The sequence below is a fragment of the Sipha flava genome, unplaced genomic scaffold (assembly GCF_003268045.1).
Source record: "Sipha flava isolate LNK unplaced genomic scaffold, YSA_version1 47_pilon_pilon, whole genome shotgun sequence".
Lineage (NCBI taxonomy): Eukaryota > Metazoa > Arthropoda > Insecta > Hemiptera > Aphididae > Sipha > Sipha flava.
This window is the reverse complement of record NW_020273276.1, coordinates 471,975-490,841: the sequence shown is the minus strand read 5'-3', so window position 1 is coordinate 490,841 and position 18,867 is coordinate 471,975. Positions and strand designations below refer to the sequence as shown.

General features: G+C 34.1%; 1 long non-coding RNA gene across 1 annotated transcript; it reads left to right on the top strand.

Annotated features, from left to right (window-relative positions):
- Window positions 1-891: 891 nt before the first annotated feature.
- LOC112689888 lies at window positions 892-2,873 on the top strand. Its single transcript, XR_003149154.1, has 3 exons — window positions 892-973; window positions 1,035-1,156; window positions 1,216-2,873. It is a non-coding gene; the product is annotated as an uncharacterized LOC112689888 (long non-coding RNA).
- Window positions 2,874-18,867: the final 15,994 nt, after the last annotated feature.

The window sequence follows — 18,867 nt, the reverse complement described above, 5'->3', positions numbered from 1 at the left end:
TTTGTAGTCCTTTGATCAACATTCCCCTTTGGTCCTGTACTCAAGAGTCGGTGACGGTCGCGCATCCGGCATACATTGTTACGCCACGGCAACAACAGCGTTTGTGTGATTTACAGAGATCTTCGTCATCCGAACAAAGGGACGCGGCACCACCACCTCGCCCAACGAACGACGACTTTGACGACTCTTCCGGGTCTGCGTGTGCACTGGTCGGCGAGTCGGACCACCGTCCGGACGTTCGATTTAGGTGTACATCGTAATTAGCGATGCGAATAATTCAATGGAATAATTGAACGATTCGATTATTATTCTTTGATTGTCAAAATAATTGAATGATTTTAATAATTCAAATAACGCTTGGCTAACCGGACATATTTATCAAAAGCAAATCAATTGAATTGTTCGAAAAAATTGCGTGTTTTACTCGTTGCCAATTGGGTACTAAATTAAGAAGTCCACTGTCCCCCCCCCCCCCAATCAGAATTGCATTATTATTTATTTTAATTTTAATCATTGGTATCATTCCCGGTACCGATAATCGCCGCACTAATCGGTTTAATACGTATAAAAAATGATCGGATTGAAAATGCATTGCACTTTCACGCTTACAGATAATCATTTGATTATTTATACAACCGGTTCAAGCAGTTAAATCGTTAATCGTCTGATTATTCGATTATTTTGATTTTCTTTAACTAATCAATCGATTGTTTTGTTTTCGACTGCTGATCATTCGGTTGTTCGATAATTCTCTTTTTCGATTGTTGAAATAATTCGATTATTCCCATCACCAATCGTAATGGCTCGGAGCAGACCGATTCTCCGTACGCTCTGCGCACGTATTGCATCATGTACGCGCGGTCCGAGTCTGCTGCGTGTGAAAGATAACGTATTACACAATACATTACCAGTCCCAGACACGACCCAGCGCGACTCTCCTGGCGAGACGGGCGCAACTCGAAACCGGTCCGCGGTGCGTGTAGTGGTTGTGCGCAGTAGTCGGTTTTTTTTTTTTAGTTTTTTTTTTTTTTTAGGAGTCCTGGTACGAGAGGCAGGGCGTGAATCGATTAGACGCCGGTCCTAAAGAATATTATCGATCGCACGAATACGTATACGCGAGCGCGCGTATAATACGATTATAATACGTAAATTATACGTATGTGGTACGTGGTGGTGGTGTACACGACATTATAATATAAGGGTTCTCTCGTACAGGTACGTACGCGCGCGGTGACGGGTCGAAGAGGAGAAGCGGAGGGAGGAGAGAGAACGAGGGAGAGCGAGGACAAAACAGGTCCTCCACGTAATGGAAAATAAGATTTATGCCGTCGTCGGAGTCGTTTATACCGGAGAGAACTGCGCAGTTCATTTCTATCTGGTATTATACGGGCCCTGTTAAATAATTACCGGGTTCCTTTTTTTTTCTTTCTTTCTTTCTCTTCTCTTCATTTATTTTCCTTCTCCTGCCGCTTGCACCGCACTGCACCGCGACCGCCGAGGAGACGTGCACTACAAATCGGACAGAGTGCTCGTCGCGGTGTCGCGCCTAGCCACAACGGTCCACCCTCCCGTCGGCCAAGTACCGGCGGGCAACGATTGAATAATGGGCGACAAGTCGCGTAAACTCGTCGCTCTCGACCGGCCGCGGGGTAACACACGGTAGCGGTCCGCATCCGTCGTTGCGCCTACCACCGTTGTACGTGTGTGCACGTGTGCACCGGCGTTTTTCGTCACGCAAAAATAGTACGATATGAAAATTTAAATATGAATATAGAATAATTAAAAGATTTCATACATTCAATATATTTTATGTGTTGGTTTAAAATTTCAACTCGTTTTATCTAATATATATTCCATCGTGGTCAATTTGTTAACAAAAGCCAGTACTGATATGGTACCAGATTGGCTTCTCTTTCTCGATCACATTTCCGCTGTATTGCTTCAGTACCATTCTTAAACCTTCGCATTTTGCGCTTAACTTGTTGTTCTATTAAAACATCGATATAAAAAATATAAAATATTTACTACCAATGTTTCGATAGACAGTTTTTTTTTTTATACGTATAACTTGGAAAACAGATGGATGTGCCGTATAAAATTCATACCGAAATTAGTCGATCCAGCACCGTTGGTCGTTCTTTTTGTACCGTTAGGTTCTTCAAGCCACCATCGAAGGAGGATGTTGTTCAGTGTCGGTATGATTTTCAATTACATGATTAGAAAATGCCGTGGATTTTTGATGTTTTGGATCTCCAGATAAAATTTCATAAAAATCGTCGGAAACCGAATTTACCGGTAAACAAGGTAATCCATATTGTCGATAAGCGATGACAGTCGTTCAAAATATACGTGTGCGGTAATGGGAATTTGAAATATGTGTACGGTTTTGTCCCGTGAGTTTTTCGCGCGTTTGTGCGGTAACGGGTGACGCTCATGTATACGCTGTCGCGCGCGCGTTCGATAGAAGGACGATAGGACGCCACCAGGACAACAGGACCACAGGTTAACCGAAATAATCGCCGCTTTTACTAATACTAGATGTTATCGTGATTTTTCCGGTTTAAAAAATTCGTGTCGGTCGCGATTAGCTCCTGTTGCGTTTCAACAAACGATTTTCCATTGTTATTAGTATTTATTTCTTTTTCTACCATTATTATTATTTATTCGCGCGCGATAAAACTCATGATGTTATTACATCGTGTCACACGATTTCGATTCGACCATGTTTCTGTTCTTCGATACGGTTGGACTTGAAACGATCTTATTGAACCATTTTTATTTTTTGTTTTACTTTGTTTTCGACACATATTATATGTTTGTACACATTTTTTATGATAGTTAATCTGACACAAAAACCAATACTTAAAGATAAGGAATACCACAATTGTTTTCTTTTTTTAAATAACAAATATAATGATTCGTGTTGTACAAAATATTATTATTAAATACCAATATGTGTCGATAAGACTCGATGCGATTAAATACTTAAATGTGATTTTTCAAACAGGATAATAATGTATTCAATAGAATATCAATTATTATATATTAAAGAAGCATATTATAGTTTCATAAATGTCTCGTTTTTACGTCTATGTGTAAAAACATGTTTTCTGTAATCGGTCTGGACCTACGAATAATTAATTTTATCTTATCTAGATGTAATAAAATTGCAAATATGACTTAATATGTTTTGACTGCCCACAAAAAAATAATGAACGTGTTTTTATTAGTTTTTATTACGATAGTCTGATGACAACAAGCCGTTATTTAAATATTAAAGCATGACATTTTTCTGGTAATTTATCGAATTGCAGTCCACTATTATTTCAGTCCTCCAGTGGCTAATTCGATTTTTGTTACGGAAAACTAATAACAGTTCTGTTCTTATTCATTGGCATTCATAAGTAAATTTTTTTTATTTTGTTATGATTATTTCATATTTTAATATTAATAGTTATATGAGTTATATGATATAAATAAAATAAATAATAATTGTAATAAATATTTATTTTATTATATTTTTTACTAAATTCATGTTGTTTATATTTTATATAACTTTGTAATGTGATATTTATTAAACTAAAATTTCATATTATTTTTTAATAATTGTGCGTTTTTATGTTCATAATATATTTTACTCAAAATAATCCAACAATCAATGTCAAATATTTCAGACGTTCCAATGTTCAATTCGACTCCAGCACGAACAAGATAATATTTTTGTTAATTTGTAAAATATAAAATAATAAGTACTACGTAATTACACTAGTCGTCCATTCCGGTACATGCTACAGATATTCTAGATTTCAGTTATTCACAAGATCAGTTCAGTTAACTTATGTTACCGGTTGAGTATGAAAAAAAGTCAAGTACAGATAGTTCGCGATAATCATTATTTAAATCTTAGTAAGAATTATTTAGGGGATAAATTGTCAATTGGATAATTGTAAATATTATATAATAAAAACAAATAATGACGATGCTAGCAATCACGCACCGCAAAGCTTATTATATAATATACCAGACGAGGATGTCGGGGAAATTATACGGACGTGGTATGTTATTAAATTATTTGTGAGAAAGGTTGGCATGAAGAAATAATCCGTTTTTTTCTTTTTCCGTGCAGCCTATAGTTTAATTAACCTTTCGGTTCTCGGTTGTTTTTTTCTTTCTGTTATCGTTTTTACCTTCTCTTGCGCCAAAAATCTTTTTATTCGAACCCTTATTCTCTCCATCCGGTGAACCTATATACACGGTTCTTATATTATACAATTGCCGTCGGCGGACGAGACTCTGATTTTTATAAGACTGCGTATTACGAGCAAAACGCATTTCGTTTTACGCTCGATTACACTTGGAATATGTTATTATTAATATTTACTTTTCATAATATTCTTTTGCACGGCCCGACATTTTTCTTCTACGTGGTAAAATCGAGATTTCGACAAACCTTTTGTCTGCCGCAAACGAATGGGTTGCAAAATCGTTGCATATTTTTAGTAATGATTTATGTGTACGTGTTCGACCTGAAAATGTTCTTAGATACAGAAAATTATCATCTCATGCAAGTGCTGCAAACTTTACGGAGGAGAGAGGGCCGGATATAACCGGAAAATTTTGGCCACATTTACTCTGCAGCCTATTCGTTCGTCTGGACCGAGGAACTAGTTAGGCTAGGCACGCATGAACGATATTTAATCGGCCGAAAAAATTATCGGTTAGTTACGATTACGTAATTATATGTATCAGTGCGCAAGAGCGATCGCGAAATCGGCCGATTTTAAAATCTGTGTCCAATCATAAATTTCCAATCCGATCGTGATCGTTCGAGAACTTTATACCAATGTTTTTACATTATTATTTGCGCATGCTTTTTCCGTAACCGAATACAATCGGACGAGTCAGCACACGTGTTTTTTAGTAGACATTTTACGATGCATGTTATCGTGTAAATAAATTGATATCCTCCTTTTTTAATCTTTATTTTTTTATTTTAATGCTTGTGTATAATGAACGTCGATATATACTTAGAAAAATTAATATCTTTGGACGAAGCTCGTTCAGAAGCGTATAGTAAATAATTAAAAGGTTATAGTGATCGCCTAATTAAACAAAAGTTATGGTTGGAAATAAGTGAATGTTTTTTCGAGAAACTGTTCGTACGCGCCAAAACAAAAAAACGGTGTAAAGCGCGAGCAATGCTACTATGGGGCGATTGTACTCGTCCAATTAAAATATTGTTCATGCGCACTAAGCCTTAGAACTAATATTCTGTTTCGAATCAAACACAATATTAAACGAATCAAACAAGCTCGAACATACTCATTGTAATATCACTTGAGATAATGAAGATAATTCAATTCTTTTTTTTTTACTAGACTCACAGAGATAAGAACTACAAATATTCATTGTTAATCTAAAATTTTAAGACTTGGTAAAAATGAATAAAAAAAATCGCTTTATTATTGCAAACAATAATAATTATTCATTGGTATGAACTCTGCTTATGTATTATAATCTTGTTTTTCGCAGCAATTGGGGTCAATTAAAAAAACATGTGATTTTGTTTTGAAATTTATTGAAAAATAATGAGAACGCCCGATCGGCCACTTAGCGGTTAAATAAAATCCAGCGATATGAGTATGAAAATTATTTCGATTAAGAAAAAAAAAGTTATTCGCTACGCAGACCACTGGATTTACGGTTGGTAGTTTTTCTTGTTGTTGTTACGTGCACTCTTGAAATCCGATTGCCATTAAAAATTAATGAGATATGCGCACTATTTGATGACAGCTCTTCTAAAGATGTGAATTTATTTTTTTCTGTCCACGATAATTATTGCGTTCCTCGTATTAATGATTTGACATTCGTCTTCCGTGACACCAGACGAACATCTGGTACGTCATGTCGAAAATAGTTTTAATCAGCTGTGCGTATTACAACGAATTCGCCGAACAAAAGCGCACGAACACCGTATCGTATAATGAACATTGTGTACGTATACGGGGCGCCACGCGACGACGACGACGGTCCAGTTATCGCGATTGATACGCGAGGTGGTGACAGGGATGGAATTAGGGGGTGGAAGACGGAGATACATGCCTGGTCGTAGAATTTTAGAGGGTGTAATTTTTGTACTCATTTACAACTACTTTGATATTTTTAATTTTGTTAAATACAGATTATAACTCAATAAATACGATTGTATATTAATTATTAGAAAAAAAATTCTCGAGAAGAGTATTTGATTATTGGTCCGTGATAAGGCGTAATTTCAACATTTTCACCGGGCGTGAAAATTCCTAGTTCCACCTCTGTGCGGTGATAATACATTAACGTGTTGTCGGCCAGCGAGTTACCCGTTTCGATGCGTACGATTTCGTAACAATCGTAATTGTTTCGGACGAGTTTTGACGGACGTTTGTGCGCAGTCATTGGCGAAAAACAATCGACAACCATAGCAATGTCAGTAGCTATGTACGTTGTAATTACGTAATACCGTGTTGCTACGGTGATGCAAAGAAAACGAGTGTTGAACGGTTTTTGTACGGTACGACCACTCTGCCGGTTGTGCAGTGATACGGTTTTCCGGGGTTATTTATAACGTTTTACCCTGAGGAATAAAATAAATAATAGATATTTATTCTAACCATCTGTCGCGTTCAGACTTCGATCCGAATGACGTTAAAATGATATTAACTGTTGTTCAGAATGAAAATAGAAATAACGTCGTGTTTGATTTCATTCGAATTTCAAAAACTCATGGATATTCATCCATGAGTTTTTGGCTGATACGTATAATTGGAGGAAACTCCACTCGACCATTTCTGTTAAATATTTTTCTTTCCTTTACCGTTCATGAAATATCGCTACTTCAATCAAATTCTGACTAGTTCAAAAGTGCATTAATTTCAACCGAAGTTCTTAGTTCAAGCGACCGATGGTAGTGAAATATCAATTTTGAGTAAATTTTATAAACAATCGGTTATAAATCAAAATTAAAAATACGTTTGATATTATCGTTTAATTTTATTCGTTTGAACATCATGTTTTATGCGTGTGAAGCCTGCAGTAGTCACAATGATGAAAAAAACTAAAAGTAATTAAAAGTGAATCGACCTCATTCATTCCATCCAATGAAGTCTTTCGTATCTTTGATGGTGATCTATAATTTTGTTTGTCTCCCACTCCCGGTCTGAAAACGAACTATTGCATACAATTAATACGTAATTATTGTTTCGGTTTATTCAAGGAGCACTTTGAAACAAAAAAAATATTTATAACCTTATGAGATATTTTCTATATTTGAACTAATTTTGGAAAAGGAAACGATCATTTCAGTCCGTGTGTATTCATAGACACGTAAAGCCGTTGCTGTTTAATACGTATGTAAGCGTACTACGTGGGATTCTTTGTTATTTTTCTAAATATTTTTTGTCGAGTTAGAAAAAAAAAAAAGAAGAGAGTGACTGGAAAGACTACTGGTATTTACGTCTGGTATAATAAATATTGTGTTAACGTGTTGCGCACATTGCAGCAAAGGCGGTTGGTAAGTAGCAGCGCGTGAATGTATGGAATACGCCGAGACGAATGGCTTACAAACTATCCGAATATATGCGCCGGACGAGTCTTATGGTAATGGTATAACGTACGCGATGAGAGTCGATCATAACATAAACTGATAAAGAAAACGCGTAAATTTAAAAAAAAACTCAAAAAAAAAAAAAAAAAACTATCGTGAGCGGGCGCCGGGCATCGCAGGAACACGACGGAAAATCCTAAAAAAATACAGTCACGGTGTGCGAAACACGGTCTAACGTTGATGATAACATAACCTAACCATAGCAACCAAACATTGCGCCCGGGATGAAACTTTGAAATGCGCCCTTATGTATTTTTAATTTAAAAATATTACGCTTATTAGATATTATTTTCAATTATTGCTTGAATTAATAGGAAGGACGTTAATGATTTTTTAAACAAAATATTTGTGACATTGACCGTTGTAATTTTTAACATTATCTGCGAGATTTTCGTTTTTGCGCTTTCCAAAGGAATTGCACCCGAGGGCAACCCCAGCCATCCCCTTGTTACGGCCCTGTGCTCAGTGGTGGTGTCCAACGATCGCTGATGCGATTAGGACACAGTTGCACGGGAGACTTGCGTGGCCAAATGCTTAAGACGAACACCCTAAAGACGTTACTGTAAGGTTACATTACCGTGGCTAAGCCATTTTCGCTGTTCGCGTGACTCCAAAAATCTGGTTTGCCGATGTGAATGATTGTTAAACGAGATTGGCCGTGACGTACATACACGTACAGGTTATTACTAGAGCTCAGATGTTTATGACTTGGCATATTTTTTTCGTGCCACCAGAATTATACCCTAATATGATATAAATTCGATTCGTGAAATTTCGATTGCAAATATGCAAACTTATTTTTCATATTTTTGCGTAATTGATAATTTCGAGCATGTAAATGCATAAATCGATTATTTCTAGATTAAGTAACATATATTTTACAAATTATAAGTATAATATTTTTTTTTTCTTTGACAACGTATTTTGGTAATAACTTATTACAAAAAAACGCTATCAAAGCGGTTGAACGTGTACAACACACCATGCTGCGATCCAGTGATGTTCCTATCAATTTTTTTGAGAGAGTACTATTTCTAAAAATATCTGATTATGGACGATTCTTGACATTTTTATGATTTAGACGGTGATGATGGGAAAGGGTTCTAAATATTAACAAACAATATAAAACGTTTTTATTTTTACGAAAATAGAAATTAAAATTATTTAAATACATTGATACCATGGTAAATATATAGTATACCGTCCATAATTACTTCATAGTAATAAACTTATCGTTTGAGGGAAAACTTAATGTCTATTGCAAGATAAAGACGAAATCAAAACCTATAAAAATTATTACATTTAATACTTCTTCACGAAGTGTTTGAGACTTGAAAGCGTACGTAGTATACCCGTGAGTTTTTAAAATAATGTCGAGAGTATACTATATGGAAACACCATTAACTGCATCCCTTCCGTACGGCTGACGGTTTTTACGATTAATCGCGACCAGCTGGAAAAAAATGTGCGCTTAAACTGATAGGTTATTATTATACGCACATTTAATTAGTATATTCGTTTTATCATGTTACTCGTTGCTTTTGTTTTCGATAACAGAATTAATTATCGACTCGATTTCCTCTTGTATTCGAATGACGAAATTTGTCGACACGCTTTGAAGTCACTCTACTTGTGCTTCGTACCACATGATTGCATTTCAAAGTGGCTCTCATAATGAATTTTTCACAAACGAGATTTATATATTTTTTCAACACAATACGACCATCCGCAATCCCTTGGCCTACTATATTTCATCAACCGGAAAACTACATACTATCTTTAACCATATGCGTGCGTTATACTAGCCCATAAAACACTCATGGCTCGTTAGTGCTGTATGTTGTGTGTATACATTTAAATTAGCTTCGTATATCAGTGCATACCTTAGAGAAATATTTCGGCATATGATATTATTATTATTATATTGCTGATGTCAAATTGATTTATTTATTTTATAAATTATAGACGTTGATAAGTGTAAAATATCAAAACAATCTTTAATATAACAGCTCATCAATTTCTACGCGAGGTCTTTTTTCTACAAACTTTGTAATAAATCAATATTTTTATTCTTTAATAAGAAAAAGCTATCACATTTCATAATAAGAGACTTCATCTGTAATTGATAATAATTTACTTTTTTTTTAATTTTTCACTGACTAGCCATTATAAATAGCAACAATTTAGCGGTACAAAGCTTACAATTTAATACGCGAGTGCTTAAACAAAAAAAAAAAAAAAATACCAAAGAATGCTCACTGAATAAATTCACATTTGAAGATGAACCTATAGTTGCGAGCAATATAGTACTACTTAATTTTAAATCAAAGATATAAATTTTTAAATATATAATAATAATACTTCTCTATACAATATGTTATGAATTAAAATATAAATTAAAAATTTGTGGTTGAAATTCGAAAAGTACTGTCAGTCTAACAGAGTTTAAAATATAAAACAAAATTATTTATTCATATATTTATTACAAACGTATCCAACAAAATGTTAAGTTTTTTTTTAGAATAATTATATGAAGTAAGCCATTTTATTTGATATACACTGTAATAAACACATTAGTGTTCAACTTTTGAAGTTTTAACTTCATTTTTAGCAGAATTATTGAATTTTCAAAATTTTACTATCGAACGTTACGAATGTCGTACAAAAAATAAAAAATAAAATGTTTGTAAGTTTAGTTTTTAACTTAAACATTGTATAAATCATGTTTCTATGTTATATTTGCAAAAGACGATATAATATTAAAAATAAAGTGTTCGCGCGGAATATTAGATGAAACATAATATGTATTTTATGTAGTATAATATTTAATGTAATATAATCTGCGTTTGCCTATGAAAATAAATTGCCATACAGTTCTATTAGCAAAAAAAAAATAAAAATATAGTTTATTCATTATCTACTTTCCGAACTTAATTTTATTCTTATTTCTGACCTATGCAACTGATGTGTTTTTGTTTTTTTCATTAAACTTGTAATTATCACTTTTATTCTTTTATATCCAATGGGGACTAATTTTTGTTTGACAGCAGTGACAAACAACCTTTAACGTACTATATATTCAAACATGGGTCCAATATTTAATTTTTATTTATATATTCACGTATTTATTATTATAATCTGGAGTGTATAATAATCGGGTACAGGATGTACACTACCATTCACAACTCCTACAACACGTTGTTCTGCGATCGCCTTCGACGTTGCCCGAACTGCGTCTATGTCCATCACCGATATCAATTATATTATGAGCTAGCCACCTCAATTATAACCAGCATGCTAATTATAATTATGCATACGAGTCCTTGTATCGGTGTGAATCTCATTCACTCCTTGCCGGATCGTCGTCATGCACACATCTTCATAAACACGTATTAATATTATCACGATGATGCTCCAAAATATGGAGAAATACAAATCTGTGTTCTTGCGACAAGATGTCCGTCTGTGGACGATATGAACTGAATAATGTGCTAACACAATTATAAAAAAATTATCATTTTAATATTATAAACAAAATGAAATTATACGAATTATCATGATCATGGTATTAAAACTGACGCTACGTCCGACGAATGGGCATACAAGTTAATTTTTTTTTTTGTTTTATTAACACATCTCCTTCTCCTAGCAAGTTTTCGATACCTAGTTGGAGACCCTCTATAGCGGTTATCAATGATTTTGGGACACCGGGATCGAGATATCGCACTTTTTACATCAAAATTTGATATTGTTTAATAATATATCTTTTATAATCTCATAAACCTCGATAACGAAAACATTGGTTTTTGGTTGATGATAAAAACGAATGCAAAAACGAAATATTTCTCCAAATTCTTTTAGCCGCAAACAGTCTGTTCGCGGTATTGCTTAATACTATATTATTCTGTATTATTTAATTGAAAATTATTCACTTTTCCAATTTCAATAGCTATTAAACTGACGACGTGATACGGGGCCTAGGATAATATACGTTTATCGTATAAAACTTTTAGCTACATAAAAATTTGATAAAATACGCTGAATTTTGGCAATTGATTGATTGGTTATCAACTATAAAATGTGTTCAAACGATCAAACAAAATATTTCTATTCAGTGATTGAAATGAGGTTCTGTAGAAGAGATAAGGACTAAGGTACCATTTTCACTCCTTTAAGTGCACACGCGTGCATTTATTTTGAATTGTTTTCAGCTCTATGCGCGGATAGATTTTTTTTTCTCGGAACGGTTGTTAGTGTCGAAAAAACTTTTTTCTATCTCCACCATCTAACATTGTACCGTAAACGTTTACTATGATAACGAACCGTTGTATGTACGCATAATATCGCGTCGGATGTGTATCGGTTTGCACTGGCCACTGGACTCCGGGTGACGTGACACAGAGTTCAAGATAATGATATACAGATACGTATACGGACGAAACGCGTCAGACGGCTCGCGGTTAGCCGTGCGGTGAACGACCCCGGTCTACCTATCACTCGGCGGAATCGTGTAACCGGTGACGGAGTGCGAAGACCGTCGCAAAAGTGGTGGATGAGGCTTGTTCCGCGGGACGGATCTGTGGGCTGTCAATCGTTTTTATCCTGCGCGATTACGTGTCCGTCCGGACAATCGATCGGCAAGGTTGAATGTATGCTGTTCTCGTGCCCCAAATTACAATACTATTACAGGCACTGTACCGCGCTTAAGGTTAATAAGACGTCGGTAGCAGCGATATCCTGCGAATCGTCCTGTTGATGTGCGTAAGACCACACACGGCAACCCGTGCACGTTTGCTTGCATTGCCATGACCCCACCGCCGATCGCAGGATGAAAGAACCGGAAGCGGTGCGATAAAGACGCGTGCAACGACGAATCACTCTGTTCGCGAAAATAAAATCGTAAAAAAAAAACAAGACCCGAAGATTTATGTATACAACGTGCGCATCTCGCTTCCAGTAGGGATATACAAAGAATTACAAGAAGGAAAAAATATATAAACAGGGAAAAAGACCGAATTACGTATTTCGTGTTTTTATACGTAAAAGGGTAATATATATTTATACGTACATATAACGAACGTGGTACCACGGTCGAAGAAGAAAATCACTCAATTCCACCGACGACCCCACGCGCTCGGTCATTTTTCACAACTTGAAAGGTCATTTGTTATATTTTCATGTGTACCGGAGGATCCGGTCGCCGTACATAACCGCCCGCGTCTAAAAGATTCGACGTGTTTTGTGCTGTGTATCGGATTCAGGAGCAGAAAAGCGCCTCATGATCTTTTGTCCCGAGTCTTTTGTACGAGTCTTATCGCCGTCGGAAGTACACGCGATCCCGTTACAGTTGTAATATTATAGAACGGCAATTTGTTTTCGCTGTTTGCTCTGACGATTCAATGTACAAGTGTAGAACACGATTAGCCAGCGTTGACTCTATATGAGTGCAGTTTTTTGACGCGAAATACAGGTATTGCCGTGACCCGGTATGGATTTATATAGGATTTGTGTACCCCTGAGGTGTTAATGAGAATTATATAGGATGATAGAGGGGAAAGGAGATGAGGAGAAGATCCTTTGAATATTTGTCAACTCCTCACGATTTGAGCACGTGATAACACGTGACCTTGGGAGAGAGATCCGGGCATATACGTCGAAACGATGAAATCAAATTCGAATATAATCTATAACCCGTAGATTGCCGACTAACCTATGGCATGAAAAGCCATGCGAATGCGGACGAGGAGTAGAGTTTTCGCTTTCGTATTCGTGATGAAATTTTCAATGACATCTGTGTACAATATACACAGAGCATGGACCGTACATACCGTTCAATATACGCAGTATCAGTTGACCGCTTTTATTATTCGAGTAATGAACTTGTCAGCAGCATTTGTTAAAATAATTATTTTCGCTAATGAAATTTAATTGCTCGCAGTAGTAGTAGTAGTTGGTTAGTACAAAGTTCAAATAATGTCCCACCAATCACTATTGAACGCGTGCCACCTATATTCTTCCTAAAGAATGAATCGATGAATTATACATTTCTGAATTGAAAAAAAAACTCCTGTCACACTGGTTATTCTCTTTTTTTTTATAACCAACCTGCTATTTGTGCATATATGTATGTGTGAGTGTGTGTGTAAGTATTTTTACTATGATTTTCGGTAAAAGTTGTATGCGAAGCATTTAAAACTATTGTGTTAATGTATACAATATTTGAAGTTTGTCGCTAAAATAGTAATATTGTTATTTCCGCAACTACCCGAGAAATTAAAATGTTAAGCCCTATGATATATATACTATAAGTTTACGTATTTGTTGTATAACATAATGAAGGATACTATAATATATGTAATCACATTTACTTTCGCTTTGTCCCTTGTGTCACGACCGATTTGGAGTGCATAGAGACCACGTAACGATATTATACTGTTGTACATTATACACCTTGATATAATGTGTTCATAAAAACTATAGAACACACTTTAGAATTAAGCGAACAATAACATTCAAACATCATTGGTTGACATTAAATCACCAGCCATGATTCGATTAGTTAGTCTGAAATTAACTGTAACAACTATTAAACAAGTTGTAGTTTTAAGCGATTTAGTCAATAAAGTTAAAGTTAAAACGAATGAGCTGATGATTTTATCGCTCGTGCCTTAAAATATCATTCCCCTTAAATATTTCTTTATCAAGTAACATAAATATATAAATATATGTAGTATATGATGTATAGATAGTATTTATTCTATATATAAATAGTCAATGGAAACCGTAGTAATGAGGTCCACGGTGCATCTGATATTTTCGTAATTGACTAGCGATAGTAAAAGTTTTGTTTTCATTAAAAAATAGTACACAAATAAACAAACTAGTCCAATATGCTGTCAATACTTTTGCATTATTAATCATTTTATTATGTTTTTCCAATTAAACAATTTCGTAACAACTGTAGCAATAATTCATTATAAAACATTGATCACATAAGTGGAGCTAAAGTTATGCTTTAATCGCCTACACTAATATACTATTAACAATACAAATTAATATTAACAGTTGAATGGCCGTTTAAGTATTTCAAAAATATCGATTCAGTATTCGTTTCTACGAGTATGTACGCACAGTTGATAATATAAATGTACGATGTATATTTACTTGGTATATTTTAGCATAAGATTATCTCGAGCAGCTAAAAATCGTATAGAAATCCGACTGAAAATAGTTGTTCGTATTTAGTGCGCTAAGTACGTAACCCGACGTGACGACGTAATAACAAGGAGCATATTTCCCGAGAAACATTATACTATTATAATACGTATCTGGTGTTTGAGTATGTATATTTGAGTTTGTAGAAAAAATATTTATTTTACATAATTCAACATATTTTGGGATTAGATAATATTATTCTATTTTTTATTATTTTAAATTATGTGTTGTTGTCAGTAGGAAATATCATATTTGTTTAATTCATAAATTTAGACTTAAATCACAGAAAAAAAAAACATAATATGATAAAAGGATTAAAATAAAATAATAATAATTATTTTAGTTTATTATGTAACAATATGATCACTAGACGTAAATTTTTAATTTCATTAAAAGTGTTGTGTTTTCTTTTTTAATTTTACATTTGAAAAAACTGTATGTAAGTTATTTTGAATTTCTTACAGGTTAGATACACAATTCTTTTTTTTGTCACATAAGATATATGATACCTATTCTGAGTAAATAGGTACATGTTTATAAGTGCAAACAACAATTCATAATATAAATCAAAATATATGCATTATATTTATAATATTATAAATAATTAGCATACTTAAGAATATTTTGAAGAAAATAAAATATTCTTTGGATTTAAGCTTTCTTCGAATAAATTTTACTAGTTTCTAAGGAAATATTAAGGGCATATTTTGAGGTTTTTTCCGTGCAAATATTATATTTTAAAAAACCTAAGAATCCGCCTTTTAATTATAACTTAAGAACTTACCCAACATGTATTTTATTGTAACTTTTATACGCCATGAAATACCGCCAAACAGAAAGTAAATATTTTTAACTTACAGTCATTAGATGCTGCTGCCTATCACATAACACTACAGTTTTGTAACAACTATTATAACAATAAATTATGTGTTGATGACGAGTCTCGGATACGGGGTGACCTATGTTTATACTGTATACGGACGGTCCATAAACCTACGTGTTAAAATGTTAATTGTTATCTATACGAACGCCCGGGTATCTGTTTACAATTAGACACAGCGTATGTTAACCCTTTAGTGGGCACAGAAAAAAAGTAAATTTATTTGTACCAAACTTTCAGAGATTGTTCTTATTTGGTCTAGGAAGATGAGAAAAATACTAAAAAAATTAATCCACGATTACGAGAATATTATCTTATACTTATTTCTTACATATCGTAATACATTACTTCATTATAAATATTTTTTCTTCGAAGTCTTAACTTTTTCTTCCACTTATTCAATTATATTAATCAATAATCAGTGTTGGGACTTATCTAGATTAATTTATCTAAATAAATTATTTAGATAGATTTTTAGTCATCTTTTATCTTATCTAGATAAATAACGCTAAGTTATCTAATTACTTATTCAAGATAAAATTGTTACTTATCTAGATTATTGTCTGTATTCTTGCCATGATTATAGTTTTTTATTCATGTACGGAGACGAATCCAACAAATCGGAAATCATCAAAATCGGTTCAGCCGTTTTTGAATTATAAATTCTGTAAATAACCTGACTTTCTTATATACATATAGATTTTGTATTCATAATCATAATTCTTGTATTATTAATAAGTAATTATTATTTATTGTTATGACATTTTTTTGTATTTTCATGTCGGGAAAATATTTTTGGTACTTAATTTCTTATTTCTCCATGGAAGTTCCAATTATAGTAGGTATTTGATTTTAATAATAATAATAATAATAATAATTTATTTATTGTTATAAAATCAATAAATAACAAACACCCCATGGGGTAGGAATACAGTAATTGTAAGAACTTATTAAGTAATAATTATTAAATGAAAATGTATCATTAATTATTTGAATTATAAATACAAGTTTTTAACGTGGTGCAAGAATCAAAAAAAAAAAATCGAAATTTTTTATTTGATTACATAACGTTGGTAGACGACACATCAGACTATTAGAGAGATAATTTGTTTTTGACTGTGGTATAGCAAGAGGAGGATTATGTCTAGAATTGAAAGAGGGTACTTTGAGACCAATTTTTTGTAATAGTTCAGGACAGACAATTTCTCCATTTAAGATTTTATATAAAAAAGTAGCATCAAAAACTACTTAACTATTTTAGTATACACATGTAACTCATACGCTGAATAGTCATTATTTCACTCTTGGAAACTGTAAAGTTGTAACTATCTACTTATAGAATAATGAAAATCATCAAATTAATATTATATGGAAAACAATATTGTTAACGTAAAATTAATTTTTTATGTATTCAGTATTCTTCCTTATACGTACAGAGGAATTTTCATTTTTTTTTGTGTAACATTTTAGTGATGAACTATCATTAAATATTGTACATTATATATAAATACTGCTTAATGGTACTCTACATTACTACAATAAACATTAAACACCTAGGTATCTATTGATAATGATTATAATTTAGTCTTCATAGATATTATTAGAATATGAAATATTGACCAATAAATAACATTTTTTGAAAATATCTTTTTTTTTATCTAGATAAAAATGAAATTATCTTTTATCTTTATCTAGATGAATTTGGACATATTATCTTTCATCATTATCTATATAAATTTTGCATTATCTATTCTCAACACTGTCAATAATAAATTTTATACGATAATATAGTACGTACTTTATGTGATAATTACTAACGCCGTTTAGCGTTTAGTCCCCCCCCCCCCCCGGACTTTGGAAATTCAAATTAAAAGGGATGCATAATCTTACCCTAAATAAGAAGCAGGACTACGGTCAGGGTTATTGCAAGTTCCGCATTTCGGATGTTGACAAACCCTCGTATAGAAAATGGCCTATAATACGGCAAATAGTAAACGTGTTTGACAAACTATTTTAATTCATTTTCAACTATATCGTTGTACTTTCCCGTACAACCATTAAATATATTTATGTCCGTCCGTCTTTGTCCACACTATTTACATCCTCGCTTCGTCGGCATGAATTGTTCAAGACTCAATGTACCATTAAAATGAATCAATAAAAATTGGATTCTAGTGTGGTTGTTGTAGGATATAATGTTTTAATCAGAGTGTGTGTTCAATAACAGTCTTATTTCGAATATTTATTTAGCTTTTTGTTCAGCGTCATTGATGAGTAAAGTGCGCGAGTATCAAAAACTGCATTCAGAAGAACATTAAAATGCGCGTCGCGTTTTGTGATATTTTTCAAATATACCGTCATTATTCGCATCACGGTTCTATTTTTAATCGCAATTATCGGCAGGCTTATCCGTTTCCGCTGTTTCCCCGTCGAAAACCCTCGCGCGAGATACTGTTACACTATTACTTAGCACTCCGTGGACCCGGATTCCGACCACAAATGACCCCTAAAGTTTGCGAACGCAATACAAAATTACTGTTGGTTCGAACAAGTGCCGATAGAGCTATTCGAAAGGGCTGGTCCGAAGCGAACTTAGGGTCACACACACACGCTCACGCATACGCGCACATATTAATTTTCGACGATTGCACTCAACTGCAGTGGCGTTCGTACAAAGGACCGCGGTCGGTATTTGCGAGGATCGCGCAATGAGGGCGCGTTGTTTACTGGGTGTTATTTCCAACCGAGACGAGCAAATGCAATACAGTTGCGGAGGGTGAACGTTCCGAGCGTATCCGTGTACACGTAATACGATCCACGTGGCGAGTACACGAACACTGGGGCGGTAGGATTTTCGATTTGGATCGCTGCTAACGAGGTTTCCCTCGCATAGAATACATAATATGTGACTTTGACTTTGCGCTATTGCACCCCGTCGAGCCGCATCCCCCGCCCGCGTTACGTGCGAACGCAATTTCCTCGAAAACCGTTTATTGATCGAATACCTAATACTCCGCGATGCGTGCATCACGACTGGCTACGCGACAGTCTCTCGAACGAATTACGTAAATCCACGTGGAATCTATGTGAATATAGGTCGGTGTTATGCTATTTTTTTTATATTTTTTAT